Below are 20,639 nucleotides of genomic sequence, written 5' to 3'. Positions count from 1 at the left end.
TCACACTTCACCTATTTGCATGTATTTACATTTTTTCCAGACTGTCATCTTTCCAGAGACATAAGTGTCATTCTTTCATATATACATATATACACATATATATAGTTTTGAAAATATATAGAATTACATATATATTAATATATATATGAAAAAAAATAAATGTATGTATTTATTTATATATGAGCCTTGTTTTAGTGCATTAAAAATCCCACCCAGAACTCCAATAACCATAAGGTTTTGTTAGAAGTCTATGTTAAGGGATGATCATATTTAAATAATGTGCATCAGAGATTGTTATATCTCTTGTTATCCTTTTGTGTATGTATACATATTCTAATCATGAATCACAGCAAGAAGCACAAGTGTCAAATGTTACAATTCCAGCGGTTGTGTCTAATAAATGAATTGGCAATTTATAACAATAGACAACTAGGAGATCTTTAAAGCAACATCCATCAAATGAAGTTCTGAAAGACCCTGATGTGTTTCATTATTGCATGACGTTGAAATGCCGCTAATGTAAACAAACAATGGCACTTCAACTTTACAGTATACTGACGTTCTTGGCTTGTAAAGTGGAAAGGCTCTTTTGTTGCTATAGCAACACAGTTCTCATGTCAACATTGCAGTTGTTATTATTAAGTGTTACCCATCCATTTTCTGGGCTGTTATCCTCACTCAGGGCATGGGTGTGTTGTAACCTATCCCAGCGAGAAATAAACAAACACTCACACTCAACTTTGCTCTCACAGAAAATATTGGGGATTCAATTTATATTTGAAGATCTTAAAAAAGATGCTCAATGCCAAGCCTAGCATGGATTTTAATGTGATACAATTCAGCCTGGTAGAACTTTATTTATTGTACAAAAGCAATGAAAGTTTACTGTAGTGGATACGGGCTTACAATGTACCGTATTTTCACGACTATAAGGCGCACTTAAAAGTCTTAAATTTTCTCCAAAATAGACAGTGCGCCTTATAATCCAGTGCGCCTTATATATGGAAAAAACAGAAAACCAAAAAATGAAAAACCACCACTGTCGGATATTAAAAAAACACAAACGCCTGAACTGAAACAATACTGTTAAATACGCAGATGCCATCTTAGTTTACAACATCTTCCACCATATAACTCCTCCCCCACTGCAACGTTTTATACAAAAAAATCCAAAACATGAACAATGGCTGGCTCTAGAGGTGACTGTAAAGTAGTGAGTGCTTCATACCTGGAAGTCAATAGCAATTACCGTTTTTTCACTACTATAAAGCGCACTTAATAGTCTTAAATTTTCTCCAAAATAGACAGTGCGCCTTATAATACAGTGCGCCTTATATATGGGAAAAATGTCATTCATTGAGGGTGCGCCTTATAATGCAGTGCGCCTTATAGTCGTGAAAATACGGTATAGCAAGATAATGTAGTCTATTGATTTAGTTTGGCAGAAAATTGTTCGTTGCCATTTGGAGCTCATGATGGGTGCTGCAAATTTGACTGCTAAGATACCAAGCAATTACACAGGCTCTGAAATGATTGCATATAATGACAGGAAGATATGAAAGGAAAAAGAATGAGTTGAAAATGAAATCAGGCGTAAGAATTTGGGAGGGCTGACTTGATGATTAGATGAAGTCTCATGTGGGAAGGCAAAATGAAAGAATGACACTTATGTCTCTGGAAAGATGACAGTCTGGAAAAAATGTAAATACATGCAAATAGGTGAAGTGTGACTTGAATAGAGCTGTTTTTTTTTGTCAAATGGGTGCTATTGACTACATATATTCGAGTTTTGGATCAAGTTTTTATATATATATATATATATATATATATATATATATATATATATATATATATATATATATATATATATATATATATATATATATATATATATATATATATATATATATATATATATATATATATATATATATATATATATATATATATATATATATATATATATATATATATATATATATATATATATATGTATATATATGTATATATGTATATATGGATTTTTTTATTTTATTTGTTTATTTATTTTTATATATAAATATATATGAGTCTATTTTTGTGCATTAAAAATCCGTCCCCCCCAAAACTGCAATATTAATAAAGTTTTGTAAATGTCTATCTTAAAGGATGCTTTTTTTTATAATAATATGCATCATATTTTTTTATTCAGTCTATTTTCAGTATTTCCCTTCTTCAAGAAGTCTATCTTAAAGATTATTTGTTTTTAAATAATATGCATCATATCTATTTTCATTCAGTCTGTTTTCAGTACTATTTCCCTTCTTCACCACACCTGACCAATCAGAAAGCCTCTGGTCAGCTCACTGAGTTGATCATTTGCTTCAGCTGTTGTTGGAGGAGGGAAGCATGCACAACAGACTGAAATGTTTGTCCTTTAGAATCTTAACAAATTCACTTTATTTTATATAATCAAAGTATTTTTTTTAATAACAAACATTTGATCTGCCTTATATTCAAAGGACAATAATTTTCATAGCTTAATATCACCTTATCAATCTCCTGATGGGAAACTTTAGTGGATACACTTAACATTAAAAAACAGGGCTTTTGGACCTATAAAGCCTTGCAACAAAAAGTACTACTGATCTTTTTACAAGTGATTACTTATTCTCATGCAAAAAAAAGTGTGAGCAACATGATCAAGAGAACTGCAGTCAGAGTGCATTTTGGGTGAGTACTCCTAAGTACATTTAGTCCAAGTTTTTGAGAGTAGTGCATGTTTTGAAAATGGCAGAGTTAATATATAATGCTGCATTTTTTTGCCTTTCTTGTTCCACATTGAAGCAATAGAGGGTATGTTTTGAATTACACAGAACTCTGAATGTACGCCAGTTCTCGCTTGTGTTCCAAAAGTAGAAGATGAACACATTGTGGACTCTTTCATGCCAACGTATTTAATACATCCAAAGAGCAAGATAGACAGGGCTCTGATCCATTCAGTAGGACTGCAGGATATAGAGTGTGAAAGTCAACAATTTCAAGGATTATTCGCTTATGTAACAAAAACGTGTGCAGATTTTCATCATCTTTCCAATTTGGTTTAGCCAAAGAAGTCCAAAAGCTCAAGATTATGGATTTCTTATAGAGTTTTGTTGTGGGAATCAATATATCTGCTCTAGTTTAAGTGCGTATTCATGCATCTTTTGAGGTGAATAATAACTTTTTCCTTATTACCCTTGATATGCATGGCGCTTCTAAGCCTCGTGCACTAAACTTCAATTACTGGACTCCCTCTGGCTGCCTTTTATCTCTAAATAAGAAGCTCCCAAAGCATGTGCTTGTGTTTGACTTAATCATTGTGTGTGGCTTTGCTGGAAAATTCAGTCGGATGCATAAAAATGGTGAAAACATGCATGCTTACATAGCGTTGTACAAAAAAATGGATGCTCAACACACTCAGGTTTATGAAAAGATTTGTTAAGGTGCTATGCATTTTAATTTCTCTCGTATAACGCCAGACTTAATACTTTTATAGAAGATAATCTTCAAGTTTTACACTCATTGACATTGCATTGAAAAATATTAACCTGAAATTCCATCAAAAACTGCACAAAATAACAATATTTCCTAATCATAGATGTCAACAAATGTATTAAATGCAATTTAATAAATAAAACACAGTAGCATCAATAGCCTATGAGGAAAATATGAATGTTTTAGTGTCCTTGATGCGACAAAACTGGACTGTAGGTCCAAAGTACTGTCAAAAATAGTCATTTTCATACTAATAAAAAATAAATAGTACTTGGATACGATAAATGCAACACAGTTAAGACTTAGGATGTGTTAAACAATGTAAAAAAATGGGTATGGAATGATTTTTTTCTGATATTGTCATTAGGATTATGCTATTTTGTGGGAAAAATAGTTTATTTTACTTGTAGTATGAGTATTTTTGTGTTTTAAGGAGGATTGAGTGTTGGAAATGGGTAATTCTTGCTTTGTGGTTGATTGTTGGGAGCCAAAAAAAGAACAATATAGACAAAAAAAGGTTGTTAAGGTTAATTATGGTCGCTATTTTATATGTTACTTAGAGAAAATTACAACAACAACAAGAAAAAAAATAGAAAAAAATTAATTTTGTGCTTTTTAGGACATTCTGCCAGTTTCAGAAAGCAAGTAAGGTGTCCATGAATCATATTTTGTTACAGCGAAAAGGCAATAATGAATCAAACATGTCAAATTTAGATTGAAATTATCTAGTGGAGTCTTCCCTCTGGGTAGATCCTTAAAAAAACCTTGAAATGATTAAACATGTCCCTAAAAACACCGATTACAGGTTGTACTAGAACACAAAGACTCCCTACATAGGACTACAGCTTCAAAGTTTCAACTTTCAAATGATGAGAAATCATAAAATACACAAACAAATAGAGCAAAGAGTGTAAAGGAATAAAATAGATTCCAAAAACAGAAACTGTGATGTCAGTAGTACTTTACGGTATCATCTTATAGCCACTCTCTTCTGCTATAGTACTTCTTTAGGACTGTGTGTGTGTTTATATGTGGACAAGAAGAGTGTCTATACTCTACGGAAAGGTTGCCAAGGTTTGGATAAGAATACAGATAAAGACAGAGGAGATGGGGTTGTAAATCACATACACACACACACACACATACACACACTCGGAAGACAACGTATTCGCACACTCTGACAAACACACCGATAACATAGGCAGTTCGACCTTCACTCCAGCATGTTTTGTATTATTCTCTCTCTCCTCCCTCTGCTGAAATACTGATGCTTATCTTCTTTACAGCAGATAACTTGGGGCACACCGGAGAGAGAAAGAATGGGCAGAGTGATAGTGAGTAAGATGATGAGATGTGAAATGTGAGAAATGATGAGAAAAGTTGTAGCTGGAGGAGGTATAGGCAAGTAAAAAAATGCGAGGAATATGAATAATAGATACCATACCCAAATAAAAGATAGTCAAGTAAGGCATGCTGAATCTGCTTGGGAATGTTGCCACTTTTTGTATTATTTTCTGTTTCGGAATGGCTTTAGATTCACTAGGGTCGCGGGGGGTGCTGTAGCAGAGTTCAGGGCAGAGGGGGGGGGGGGGGGGACACCTGAATTGGTGGTCAGCCAATCGCAGGGCATGTGGAGGAGAACAATGTGGAGGACCGCGTTAATGTCAACTTGATTTCATGTGGGCCGGACCATTTTAGATATAATATTTAGATGTTTTTTTTTAATAAATGGATTAAAATAACTGGATTAAAAGCCCTGAATATTCCGTTTTTTATAGATCTAAAAAAATGTTGATTTGAGCTATTTTTATATATTTTTAGATTTTACAAAATGATTTTTGAACTAAAAATACAGAAGAAAATGATTAAAAAATTACAATTATTGTTTTAAAAGGGGGAAAATCAGTGAATTTAATATATATCTAGACTCTTCATTTTAATTTGATCCTAAAACAGAAAGTCAGCACTCATGATTTACTTTCCCGGACCACACAAAATGATGCGGCGGGCCAGATTTGGTCCCCGGGCCACCACTTTGACACCCGGGTGTCCAATTCGCCCACCATGCATGTCTTTGGAATGTGGGAGATAACCGGAGTACCTGGAGAAAACCCACACAGAACATGCAAACTCCACACAGATGGACCAACCTAGATTTGAACCCAAGTCCCCCACCGTGAGGCCGTTGCGCCCACCACTCATCCACCGGACTGCCCGCCACTATTTCCCAATTTGTTAAAATCCAATAACTTCATCATTTTTCAAAATCTCTATTGTATATACACATTTTGCCATAGACTCAATAGAAAATATCCTTCTCTAGTTTGAATCTTTGACAAGTATTACTTTAATAGTTGTTTCTTTTATGCCTTTATCCTTTTCTTATGTTTCCTGGAAGCCACGTCTGGTTACCTTTGACACGATCACTTCTCGTTGGATAATATCCATAGCGGTATTAGGGCTTTGAAAAAAAAAAATACTAACGCACTGGAGCTTTTTAGATGGTTATTTGCATTGTATTACAGTGTGTGGCATTCATACTCCCTCATTTCTCTGCACTTCCACGTAATGTTGAAGTAGGTCACCCTGGCCTCAACAGTTCAGCTGTGCTTTTTCTCTAATTGCGGTAGATTTGAAGGAGCACCTCTGTTATATAAAAAATAGATGAATACATCAGTTGGACAGGTCATGGACTTGCAATGAATGATCCGTGAACTGAACTGTCTCGTATAAATGGCAACAAATGCACTTTATTAATGCTAAATTCTTGTCAAATGTTGGTGGTCTTTTCTTTTGACTGGATACACCAGCAAAAAAGGTGGCCTTTAGTCATTTACCATGACGTAAAATGGACTTTTTGGCTCAATTTTAGGCTTTGAAACACTGCTTCTACTTCAGGGCTATTTGGTCAAATCAGTCATTGGTTCACACAAGATAAAATAGCTCGGTGCATTAGGATTTCAATAAACCAATGCCAGAGAGTTCTTTAAATGGAAAAATGGGACTCATTTGGTTGGGAGTAAGTGAGTGTTCTCTTGTAAAAAGCTAGGGTTTAACGTCATTTTTTTTCGTATCAAAATGCCATAGCAATAACTTGTTTTTCTTAAATACCGTATTTTCACGACTATAAGGCACACTTAAAAGTCTTACATTTTCTCCAAAATAGACAGTGCGCCTTATAATCCAGTGCGCCTGGATACATGGAAAAAAACTGAAAACCAAAAAGGAAAAACCACCACTGTCGGATATTAAAAAAACACAAATGCCTGAACTGAAACAATACTGGTAAATATGCAGATGCCATATTAGTTTACAAAATCTTCCATCATATAGCTCCTCCCCCACTGCAAGATTTTATACAAAAAAATCCAAAATATCAACAATGGCTGGCTCTAGAGGTGACTGTAAAGTAGTGAGTGCTTCATACCTGGAAGTCAATAGCAATTACAGCATTTTCATCACTATAAGGCGCTCTTAAAAGTCTTCAATTTTCTCCAAAATAGACAGTGCGCCTTATAATACAGTGTGCCTTATAATACAGTGCCCCTTATTTATGGGAAAAATGGGAAAAATGTCATTCATTGAGGGTGCGCCTTATAATGCGGTGCGCGTTGTAGTCGTGAAAATACGGTAATGATCACTCATTGGTCTTTGCTTATATCATATTCTGGTAATGTGTTGAATGTTGACTCTGTTGGAAAACTGCAGACATATTAATGTTGTCTCCAACCTACTTGAAAAGATGTGACTAACAATGTATGCTATGCATATTGTATAAGCAATTACCCACTGCTCTCCGCTGCCAGCTTTTCCATCTCTTATTGGCTGTTTGTTTAACATAATTAAATACAACAGGCACATGCACAAGCAAATGGAGGGCTGCTGACTCATACAGATTAAAAGAGAATAATAATCCTATTATCCTTGTTGTCTTTTCTCTTTTCATGCCTCGTATTACATTCGATGGGAATGGCATGCACTTGATGAAAAGTGTGTGTTCATGTTTGGGTGTTAAAATTAAAATACTGCATTAAAAATGAACGGTAGGTTTAAAGTTTGGTATTTTTACTTATTGGAAGTTAATGTAAATGATAGTGTGTTAGTGTTTGTAACCCAGTATGAGGCAAACTGTTCTAGATTGATATACAGAGGCTATAATGTCCATTAAGGATAGTGGGAAATCAATAGTTGCCATAGAGGCCATCTTAAATGCAGGCTTTAAAAGCATCCACTTGCTTTCTCTTTCTCTCATTTTTTCTTCCCTTGTCATGCAATCTTTCTTTATTATTTTAGGGAGGTAGAAGGACGCAAAAGTGGTTTAGAAATTGAAGGTCTTAGCAGGTGATTTAATATTACATGTTTTGGTTAAGACTAAAACAAGTCTTGAAGTATAAAGGCATAGTTTATTCATTTTATTGGACTGCTTATCCTTGTGGAGGTGCTGGAGCCTATACCAGCTTATAGATATAAAATTTAGATTTTATTTTTTATAAATGGATTAAAATAACTGGATTAAAATCCCTGAATATTCGGTTTGTTTATAGAGCTGAATCAATGTTTATTTTAGTTTTTTCAAATATTTTTTTAGATTTTACAAAATTATTTGTGAACTAAAAACACAGAAAAACGTGATTAAAAATGACAATTATTGATTTAAAAGTGGGAAAATCCTGAAATTTAATATACATCTATACTCTCCATTTTAATTTGATCCTAAAACAGAAAGTCGGCACTCATGATTTACTTTCCCGGGCCACACAAAATGATGCGGCTGACCAAATTTGGCCCCCGGGCCGCCACTTTGACACATGGAGTTTGAAAAAAAATCTCCATCCATTGAGTTCATCTTTGCAGTGACTTTTCACCAGGTTTAATAGCCTCGGTTCCCTTCATGTCAGTATGGATGACGGACAGGTTTAGCAAAATTGACTCATTTAACACACACACACACACACATGCATACAAAGAGCAATTACCCGCAAAAGTGCAGGTTGCAGTGGCCTAATACTCGACACTCGAAGCTAAGAGTTGACCTATCAACCCCAGGCTTCTCGTATAGGTACGACTTAATGACATAATCTTCCTTTGTCTGCATTTATTACTCTTCATACTTCCATCTATTTTGACCTTTTTAACTTCACTCAATCATTTTCTTGCATCAGGGTTCGCCAAAATCAGGTGTAGACTGCCCCATTTGGACGCTAAAGGACTATAAAATTCCTCATTTACATATTCAGTAAGCCTGTTAAGAATAGTCATTTCATATTTAGATACATGATTTATAGCAGTAAATGTTTCCCATAATTATTCATAATTGAGAATAAAACTTTGAACTTACTCCTCGAGACAGTCAACTCATTATCGAACTAGTTAACTTGTTTTTATTGTGTTTGCAATTCTGTTTACATCCACTAAATTGTTTGCCAATAGAGGGAATTGCATTGATGAAATACAATTAAGCAAAATAGTGAATTTAGTGCCTTTTGTGTTTAGTTTTTGTCTAAAAACTCGTTCCATGGCGTCCTCCAGGATGCAAAAAATAATTATATTTATACTCCCTCCTTCACAATATCTGTAGGTGTACAATAATACACCTTTCCTGAAAACAGTAGCATCACTTCAACCTATTTTTATACAACTCGAGATTATATCCCATGAGAAATGACAACTTGATTTTTAAAATTCAGAACAGTGCTATTTAGTTCAGTCGTGATCACAATGTACGCCATAACGCCAGGACACAAAACATGTCACCATTATGATGAGTCATAGTTTGCACTAAAAGATGATTCAAATCCCTGATAAGAGAAGAAAAATGGATTTAACAAAAAAGCAGTCACTGGGTATAGGAGCCTATGTTTTTTTTTTCCTTTAAACTGGAATCAACATGCCTAGTAAAGATACTAAATATTCTGGGAATGTGAAGGTCACTTTTAGGAATGGTCATAGCAGCTGTGGAGTCAAGATTAGCAGATTGTAGGAATTATTAGAATTTGTGCTGAAATTGTGTACTAGAACAAGATTGTGTATGGAAGTATCTTTTATTTTGTATAGTGTTCAAGTCTTGTTGACATAAATATTAATACCAAACACTGTAATTAACTCCTACTCGTTGCATTAATTCAATATTCATTTATTTATCTATTAAGACTTTTTCACAGTAGAAATCAAAAAAGCAAAATAGCACATTTTATAAGAAATGTTTCCGCCCGGTAACATAATTATGTTGATTTTTCTCTTATTTTTTTAAGAGCGATAACAAGAGGGTTAATGTTAAAGAAGGCAGACGTCATAGACATTCCTATACATTGCTCAGCATATGACAAAATCCCGCATGATTGATAGTTTTACTTCCCTTAAGTTTATATGTGGCACAATGCCAAAGGTCGTTAAAACCGTGAAGCAACATGACCTGGATTATCAAGGCCCATGTTTACTTCATTCATTATAGATCTTGTCTGGTGTATAGAATACAGCAGGTGGGCCAATGTCATTACCCAGCTCAGAGGCAAACTGCAAACTGTCTGCTGAGCAAATATTGGCCTACATGGATAAGCATACAACAGTTGCCATAGTAACCCACTCTGTTTCCGATGGAATAAATCTGATGCCACATTTAGTTTAGATAGCCATGGCAGAAGACTGAGAACTTGACAATAATAATAAATAATATACCGGATAGGTTATATTTCATATTATAGTCACTTTTAAAGTAAAAATAACTTTTCTGGGACGTTTCTTTTGCACAAAAACAATGACTTTGCAGTGTTGTGAAGGGTTAAAATTAATCACTTGTCAATTATTGCACTTGACAACCCTGTTAAATAACTACAGACCAAATGTCCACTCAATTTATTTGTTATTTGGAGAATTATATTATGTTTATGTCCAAAACACTGCCTTGCTCAGCACTCAAAAAAATAATAATTATGGCTGTATAAACAGCATTTAAATTACATAAACAAAAATAGATTATGTACTATAATCAATCTCCAGTGTTCAATAAACAAGTATGCATCATCTAGCTGCCCTCCCATTTGTTGTTTTAATTGAAGGATAAGAATGATATTTTTTAATTTTTTATTTTGGCTGCACTCAATCATTTCTTTCAACATTTATTACAGCACATTTACCACCATGGATGACTTTGCTAGGTCCAATTTAAGCCATAATCTATTTAGAGCACCTACACATTTTAATTAAACATGGGTCTGTAGTGTCAGTATAAATAGAGGACACCAGTTAGCAGACACATCGTTTTATTGACTTTATAAAACGTGTTTATGAGCCTGTGAACTGACATGAAAATAACAGTGATGTTTTCAAACCACACTAATATTTTGTCCATGTGTAGCAAACAGATGTTCTTTTATATTGAACATTAAAAGTGCAAATGTATATTTACCAGAAATGCAGGCAGATGTGTAAAGCGTGGTATTCGGACGTTTGGTCGCCTGGACGTTTGGTCGCCCGGACGTTTGGTCGCCCGGACGTTTGGTCGCCCGGACGTTTGGTCGCCCGGACGTTTGACAACATGACAGTTTACTGTTAAAATCAGCTCTCTTTAGTAAATTCCAATATTTATAATGCCAAGTAGATTATGGTCTGATGCATTAAACCTTTCTTTCCTCATTATGTTAGTCAGGAAGCAATGAATGTTGTAAATCCGTCGATTTAAATCACTGCAGTTATTACTAAGCCATGTGCTGAGTGATGATTTTTTTTCTGTCATGTGTATGGATAATCAATGCAAGTGTCATGAAGGAAAGTCATTGTTTTCATCTAAAATGATTGTGGTTTGTGGTGGTAAACTAACTGAGGTGTTAAGCCAACATAATCGATCAGATGCAGTCAATACTCAACTTTCACATACGATTTCCGAAAGGGCAGTCGATCATACAAATGTGCATTTAACAAAACTGCAAATGACTTAATGCAATAATACCAAAGACTCACTGAGATGTGTAAGGACCTTGTTACTATTAGATAGCTCCATAACTTCCATTTAACTTTATTTCCTATCGATTTTCCCGGTGCTGCACTCACACAAATGGATATGTGAAGAAGCTACCATGGTTAAGAAAGATAGGAAAACATGTATAAGGGAATAACTAAAGGAATAATAATCAAGGAGGAACATTCAAAGTGATGCTACAACACATTTTTTTTTGCTAAGTTTAGTGCACTGCTGTATAGCCGTAAGCTTTATGCAATATTAGGCAGACGCATCTTAATGATAGCAATTTTCTGTGATGGTATGGATGAAAAGGGGTATTTCCATGAGGTATTTGAGTGTGGGTGTTAGTCAGAGTGTAAATGCAATGCATTTTGATTTCCAAGTCAGAAAGAAAAACATTTTATGTAAGGGAGTTCAAATGTAGGATGCGATTGAATTACCCGCAATGGTACATTGCAAAGGGGGATATGACACAGCTAAATCTAGTTCTCAAACAAGGATAAAAAAATGGAAAACATCCTGCTGAACATTTTTACTTTATGGTTCTGAAAAGTAGCATTTAGAAAGTTATAGGCAGGTAGGTCTGATCGGTATGGACAAAAAAAAGGGGCTCCACTGGAAAGCACTGACACATAAAAATGTGGTCATGTTTCAAAAAATAAAGACCACTAATATAAGTTTTTTCAGGATCAAATTAGAACCAAATGACAACTGATTGATACATTTAAGGAAATGAGTTGTAGGTTTTTTGAGAGAAAAGTTACTCTAGTGCATTTGGGTGAGACAAAATACAAGAACTTTTCATATTATGATAATCCATAAAAACATAAAAAAATGTCTTCATGCATTGCTTTGCAATCAATTAACCATAATTGACCCCATTATTTGCAGATTCATAATTCCTCGTCTTTATAAGGATACGCCCCCAAAATACAAAGTCCTGTTTCAGTCTACTTAAAAATAAATAAAAATAAAACCCCAATGATAACTTGACAGCCAAATAAAACCTTTACAAATCAATCTGTAGTTTTCCAGGTATCACATAACATAAAAATATCACATAAAAAACATATTTCAGGTGTTCGCTCAAAAAAATAAAACTGCTGATACATTCTACAATGGTTATTTTTATACTTTTAAAGCACATTCTCTTAGTAGAAAAGACTATATATAAATAAAATACCTCTACAATATTGTATTGGCTTTCTATCATCACCAGTAGTAGAGAATGTCTTAAGATAAACTGATAGACGTACATATTATAAACATTCCTTCATGATGCAAAGAAATGCTACATTCATCAAAGAAAAAATCAATTCATATTCTTGTTTGAAAATCTAATGAACAAAATTGGCAACACCTACCCTTTTTGTATTTTTACACCAGGAGGAGGTTATGGCCGGGCTATGGCGGCCGTTCCATGGCAACTAACGTTAGTGTGTGTGACTGTGTTTATGTGTGTTTTCCCTCTGGAACAAACAAACATCAGAGCGGTGTGTGTTTGTGAGTGGGCGTGCGTGTAATCACATTGACAGGGTTGGCTGCAGGTGCTCGCCACCTTGTCTGTATGCCAAAAGAGCTCAGCCCTCCCTTTTATAAGATGCTTTTCATGCAGCACGCCATAGCGGTAAATTGCACATTTTAGTGAGAAATTGTTGTCAGCGGGAATATCAGTTGCTTGTGTAGGCTAGCATCAGTCTACATAAACTGTATACTTCAATTGATCTTCAAAAAAAGGACTTTTGGTGGTGCCATTTCCAAAAAAAAAAAGGGAAATATTTATTGCTGTTAGAAGAAATTGGAGCTGAGAGCGTTAAAAGTGCAGTGGAAATTTTTGACATGGCAACATAGACAATTTTACATGAGGAAATAACAACTAATCAATAATGCGCCCTTAGAAATGTGACGTCTAGTGTACCGTATTTTCACGACGATTTGGCGCACCCTTAATGAATGACATTTTTTTCCATATATAAGGTGCACTGTATTATAAGGCGCACTGTATTATACGGCGCACTGTATTATAAGGCGCACTGTCTATTTTGGAGAAAATTTAAGACTTTTAAGTGCGCCTTATAGTCTTGAAAATACGGTAATTGCTATTGACTTCCCGCTATGAAGCTGTCACTACACAGTCACCTCTAGAGCCAGCCATTGTTGATGTTTTGGATGTTTTTGTATAAAATCTTGCAGTGGGGGAGGAGCTATATGATGGAAGATTTTGAAATTTAAGATGGCATCTGCATATTTAGCAGTATTGCTTCAGTTCAGGTTTTTGTGTTTTTTTAATATCCGACAGTGGTGGTTTTCTTTTTTTTCCCCATATATAAGGCGCACTGGATTATAAGACGCACTGTCTATTTTGGAGAAAATTTAAGACTTTTAAGTGCGCCTTATAGTCGTGAAAATATGGTTAGTGTTGAACAGCTACTGGTATCATGTTACTTTAACCTTCTAACTAGGAGAGTGTCCAACTTTGCAGAAATTCTGTCTGGTCATAAAAATGGGTAAAAAAAAATGTGGGTAAGAAAAAAATAACAACAAAAACTGCTGAGAGCAATAAATTCTCTAGAGCAATCCCTCTCTCTCCTACCACTCGATTCTCTCTTTCTCTGTCTGCTTATTCAACTTTGCCTTTCTACAGCCTCCTACACTTTTCCCTCCCACCTGGCATCTCTCCTCCTCCTCTTCTCCCTCTTTGGCTCTTTTCAGCGCCTCTGCATCTGAATCATTAATGCCTGGCATGCCATGATGATCGCTGTGGATGTGAGCTGCGTTCCGAGTGATTATTTCTTCTTGCTGTGTTCACTTGATCTTCCACTTGCTGTAGCACACTGGCAACTAACGTGACTTCTAACACAACCCCGTCATCAAATATTCACTAAAAAGGCTCAAATGAACATAAACGACATACGTGGTGGTTCGTGTACGCACTTGTCGCGGCGCCCTCTCCATCAGTAACTTTCTAATTGTACCACAGTACTCGCCTACTATATTTGTGAGTAGCCCTGAGGTGATTATAATTCTTTTTTGTCATTTACTTGAACTACTTCTGCTTTTTTACCACCGGAAAAAAGCCAATTTTAATAGTTTTCACTTCAAAAAGCATAATTAACTCCCAAGAAGCAATTATTTATTTCACAGCATACAAGTATAAATGAATACTGAGCTTGCATGATCGATATTTTCTCACCCAATTCATTTTATAAAATGTGTGTGTAGTACTTTTTCTTGATTACTCAATGGATTTAGTCCATTTTTTTCTATTTTAGAGTTGACATAACCTAATACTAAATTTATATTCAATTCCTAGTCGGAGGACATACAAAGACTGAATGTAAAAAAGACCCTGTTATTAAATTTAATGACTATTTTCAATAGTATTTGACTTATTCCCTGACCTGATAGTGACACATCCAATTTATTCATATTGAGAAGACTCGTTATGAATGCTCATTTTCCAGTGACATTAGACATTCAATCCATTTTTACTCTGCAAAAAACGAGCCCCATTCATTCATTTGTTATCCTCTCTCCTTAAACGAGGGTGCTGGAGCCTACTCCAGCCAACTATGACAGGGATTTAAGTAATAAAACCCTCTTCTGTACAATACTATTAAAGCCACAAAGCAGTGTACATAAGGGTAATCATTTCAAATTATGAAGTATATTCAAAACTCTCTCTCACAAAGCTTTCAAGTATTTCACGACAATAGAACTGTCGACATAGTGACAACAAAATCATGGCTTTTTAAAGTGAAGGCCACTCATAATTCAGTTAACATTGCCTCATTACTGCCGTCTATAGTAAGTACTTTGCAGTCTGAAAATCGTATTCTACTACTGCAAAAGAATTCTTTATCTCACATTAAGAAGCTTTTTGTACTGACATTACGTATTGTTAGTACTTTTTTTTGGATGACACAATAACTGCTTTGAATGGAGATTTAGTTACTTGCTCAAGTATACTGTAGTATTTTAAGTTTAAGAAAAGTGGGAGTATTATTGTGCCATTATTTATCCATGACCTGATAAGGGTATAAAAAGTACTTACAATGAACTAAAACTGTACTGCTAAATGATAAATAACTTATTTGAATATAAGTTTTAATACAATGACTAGCTTCACTGTTTTTAATCATCAACTCAATGGAAAAAATAGCTACTTTTGTTACATATTACATCTGGCAGCACATTGTTTTATATATTTATCTTGCTACAGAGTACTTATCCGTCTTATTTTATTCAAATGAATACAAAATATTGTGAGAAGGAACTTATCATCGCCTTGGTCACTTTTTTATTCAGTTTGTCATCCGGCCCAGGTTTTTTTATTTTATTTTTGTAGGCAGGTAGACACCAAATTGGAAAGCTGTCACCGGTATAGGCATGAAGAGTAAAACAAAAACAAAAACAAAACAAGAAACGATGAAATACTGAAGAAAAATGGAAGGAAAAAGAAGCAAGCCTGGAAGACAATGACATTCTCAGCGAGAAATCGTAGTTAAATGACATGGTTCTTTATTTTCTTTGCATACAAAAACATCTAACAAAGAGTACAGTAGTCCTACTTTTCTTATCTAAGCATTTTCCAGAGCCTGAGTGATATTTTTCTTCACTCTTTTGTTTAGAGGAATGTGAGGAACCCATATACCTAGCCTTAAAGAAGACAGAAGCATAAATTAATCATTCAAGAAGTTTGATATCGACATTAAATCCATAGGTTTGAATACAATGTATATATTTTGTAGTTTTAAATGTACTAACTCTTCAGTTCTTAACTGGATTGAAAAGCCACGAATATTCAGGTTTTTTTTATAGATCTAAAACAATGTTTATATGAGCTTTTTTTTTATACATTTTTAGATTTTACTAAATTATTTTTGAACTAAAAACACAAAAAATGATTTAAAAATTACAATTATTGATTTCAAAGGGGTAAAATCAGCAAATTTAATATATATCTATACTCTTCATTTTAATTTGATCCTAAAACAGAAAGTCGACACATGATTTACTTTTTCGGGCCACACAAAATGATGCGGCGGGCCAAATTTGGCCCCCGGGCCGCCACTTTGACACCTATGACTTAGACCAAGAAGGCACAGTACTTCTCAAATATTCTATAATTACGTTTCTATTCCGTGCAATTTATTTTATGTAGATAAAGTTGTTCTGAAGGACGATACAAATAACTTAAAGTTTAATGTACTATAAGTGAGAACAGAAATGTCACCGAAAAAATACCTTCTTTTTTAATCAATAGGAAAGAAAGTTTTTTTTTTTTTTATGAGAGTGGTAGAAAGACACTCTGTTCTAGTTTATGTCAATTTATTTGAATCAATTTAAGTCAATTAAATCCTCTTCAGATGCTAGAAAGTGCTTTTAGTTAAAAAAAAGTAGAGAGTACTTGCAGCAATGAAATACTGAAGTGACAGTAACACTTGTACTTTACACATGTATGGACTTTAACTTCAACCTTGGCAGCTGTGGTCCAGAAATCAGTCCAATCCAATTTTATACTTGCATAAACAATTTAATCCAAAAGCCGTAAGGTACATTTTAAAATGGATGGACACCACAATTCAGTACGTTCCCCTTTGGCTATTTTCTCAGCTTCAGCTTATTTCTGACCATTTTCTGCATGTATTTGAGACAATAACTGGAGCTTTTGGAAGCTCTTTATGAGATTCTGCTGTGCTGCCTCATGTTTGTATTTAACTCAAGGGATTCAGTAATGGACATTCCCTGTGTTCCAAAACTAAGTAGTTTCTAATTTTGGCTTTGCCAGCCAACATAAACTTGTGAAATGCCATTATGATCTTAACAGAGCAGCATTGCTATTAACACAGTGTTAACACTTTATCTGGTTTGTTGCTCCTAACATAATAGACACAGACAATGACTGCATAGAGTGCTTGTTAATGCATTTAATCCTCTAAGGGTGTGGTGTCAAAGTGGTGGCCCGGGGGCCAAATTTGGTCCACCGTGTTATTTTGTGTGGCCCGAGAAAGTAAATCATGAGTGCTGACTTTTTGTTTTAGAATCAAATTAAAATGATAGATATAGATGTATATTATATTTCCTTATTTTTCTCCATTTTTAATCAATAATTGCTATTTTTCATCCGTTTTTCTTTGTTTTTAGTTCAAAAACGTTTTGTAAAATCTAAAAATATATAAAAATAATTTCTGTTTTCCACTTTAATAAGGAAAATAATTAAAGAAAATGTTTTAATATTTGTTTACTGTTTTTAGTTTGAAAATCATTTTGTAAAATCTAAAAATGTATTAAAAAAAGCTAAAATAAACATTGTTTTAGATCTAAAAAAATGTAGCTTTTGATCTAGTTCATTTAATCCATTTATAAAAAAAAAAAAATCTAAATATTATATCTAAAATGGTCCGGCCCACATGAAATTGAAGTTGACGTTAAAGCGTGTATGTTGTGTTGTAGAGAACATATTAAAAAAAATAAGAAAATATACAAAAACCATGAGTAAGAAAAGCAAAAGAACAAACAGGCAAAAAAAGTAGAATTTTCATGTGACAGCAACATTATTTATGCAAAGTGTGTCTTCTGCAACGTGCATTTTATAAAAGGCCTCTGGTTTCCACTCCCTGTTTAAAGAGGATGAACAAGGGTATTGGGACCAGCTGCACAGCCTCAAACCTTTCCTCTGTCTGCTTGGATGATCTCGCTCCGTCGCTGGAGGTTAGGAGCTTGAACATGACGGCACCAAAGAGAGCGCCAGAGATTAAAAGAATCTGTCCAACTCTTTAAGAAAGAGGGATTGTACTGCTTTTATGCCGTTCTATTGCATTCTGTCGTTCTACTTGTCTGACCATGGACATATTTGGACTGCTTTGGGCTGGTCTTACTTGTACTGTTTTATTAAAGAAGATATGGATTGGCATTGTCTTGATACAGGGATATTTTAGATTTTTTGTTTTTGTTTATTTTTGTCTTGAATTGAACTTGTATGGATCCTTCAGCCCTCATTGTAGGACTTACCGCATTTTCACGACTATAAGGCGCACCCTCAATGAATGACATTTTTTCCATATATAAGGCGCACTGTATTATAAGGCGCACTGTCTATTTTGGAGAAAATTTAAGATTGTGAAGTGCGCCTTATAGTCGTGAAAATACGGTCATTGCTATTGACTTCCAGGTATGAAGTAGTCACTACACAGTCACCTCTAGAGCCAGCCATTGTTGATGTTTTGGATTTTTTTGTATAAAATCTTGCAGTGGGGGAGGAGCTATATGATGTTGTAAACTAAGATGGCATCTGCATATTTAAGAGTATTGTTTCAGTTCAGGCGTTTGTGTTTTTTTAATATCCGACAGTGGTGGTTTTTCGGTTTTGGTTTTCAGTTTTTTTCCGTATATAAGGCGCACTGGATGATAAGGCGCACTGTCTATTTTGGAGAAAATCTAAGACTTTTAAGTGCGCCTTATAGTCGTGAAAATACGGTAGCTTATTTTTTACCTGATTCCAATTAGCACTGTTTAACAATTTATTTCACGAGCATTAACTTATGATCCTTAAACTTTGTTCTAACCGTCAATTTAGTTTCTGGTCAAAAAAGTACTATACTTTTCGATTGAAACTATTTTTATGACTTCAAATTGAAACTCTTTTGCATGGTAGTAAGAATCGATGTCGAATGTAGGCTATCCGTTATCATAATTAGTTAGGAAAAGCATATATATTACTTAGCGAAAAATGGCTGCCAATTCTTGAACTTTTCGACTGCTGGAAAAGACTCCCAAGACAGCCATTAATGTGAGGAAGAAATCTGCAATAAAGAGCTGGATAGGTCCCAAAAAGTCTAGATGACTTTGTCATTTTATACTGGATAGGCGTGAAATAATAGCCTGCAGTAATTGCCCAGAATACTTTATGGGGAAGAACTATTTGGAGAGGCCAACAGAACTCAAATGAAATGGCTGGAAGTATTCTAGGATCCATTGCTTGAATCATCCATCCATTTTCTGGGGCACGTTATCCGCAATAGGTTCGTAGGTGTTTGCTACAATTCATCCTAACAGATTTTGGTGAAAAATATTGAGCATGCCTTGAATTGGAAACTAATCTCAGGACAAATGGAGACATGAAATCATCAAGAATGAATTAAAAGTGACCTGTTCCTCCATTTTTCTGGGGTTTGCTGTTTAGTATTAGCAAAGAATTATGGCATATGTTTATGTGTGACGTATAGTCTAGATCACGTGTGTCAAAGTGGCGGCCCGTGGGCCAAATCTGGCCCGCTACATCATTTTGTGTGGCCCGGGAAAGTAAATCATGAGTGCCGACTTTCTGTTTTAGGATCAAATTAAAATGAAGAGTATAGATTTATATTAAATTTCCTGATTTTCCCACTTTTAAATCAATAATTGTATTTTTTAAATCATTTTTCGGTGTTTTTAGTTAAAAAATCATTTTGTAAAATCTCAAAATATATCAAAAAAAGCTCAAATAAATATTGTTTTAGATCTATAAAAAAACTGAATATTCAGGGCTTTTAATCCATTTATAAAAATAATAAAAAACTAATTCTATAGCCTTTCTATGATCCAATGTTCCCATCATATGGTTGTACCCTTTTCAGGCTACATTCACACACAGGCAAATGTATCAAGTACTTTTCTGTGCGGAATTATTGCACTCATTATAGCACTCCCACGGAAAATGAGAAATCAGAGAATTCAAAGTGTTCCCTATATGTAATTCTGCAGGGCAATTATGTACTTTAGAAATAAGCAGTCTAAATGAGCAACTTACCCAAGAACAGAACAAAGTATTTTTAGATTTTAACAAACACTAATGTACCTATTATGTCCTCTTCTCATCATATATAAAGTCTCTAGAGTCTTGAGATAATATATTCACCAGTGAAGACACAGTTTTATATTTGATCCTTTATACTCTTATGTAGTATTCATCCAGTTGTGATGTTTTCTTTTTCAAACATGAAAATTAAACAATGCATCACTGATTTATTTCCTGCAGTTTTAATTATGAATGAGACGTAAATCTTTTTCTCATAGGACATTAAACCAAATAAATCTATGAATGGTGTCTCATTTGTAAGAGGAAATGTTTTATTTAGTATATATTTTGCCGCTATCTTTCTGCCGCAATCCTCTTTTACAATGC

At 34.4% G+C, this 20,639-nt stretch overlaps 1 protein-coding gene across 7 annotated transcripts in view; it reads left to right on the top strand.

Moving 5' to 3' along the window:
* The window catches only part of sgcz (sarcoglycan zeta), a 171,757-nt gene that overhangs the window by 52,593 nt on the left and 98,525 nt on the right, over positions 1-20,639 (top strand). Inside the window, exon 1 of one of the 7 annotated variants that reach the window (XM_077719708.1) lies at positions 2,338-2,712. The exons of the other annotated variants lie outside the window; for them this stretch is intronic. The gene's annotated coding sequence lies outside the window, so the exon portion shown is untranslated. Of the gene's footprint in view, positions 1-2,337; positions 2,713-20,639 lie in introns of those variants that run through there. 7 annotated transcript variants of the gene reach the window in all.

This window comes from Stigmatopora nigra, chromosome 6 (assembly GCF_051989575.1).
Source record: "Stigmatopora nigra isolate UIUO_SnigA chromosome 6, RoL_Snig_1.1, whole genome shotgun sequence".
Lineage (NCBI taxonomy): Eukaryota > Metazoa > Chordata > Actinopteri > Syngnathiformes > Syngnathidae > Stigmatopora > Stigmatopora nigra.
This window is presented reverse-complemented; position numbering and strand designations above follow the sequence as displayed.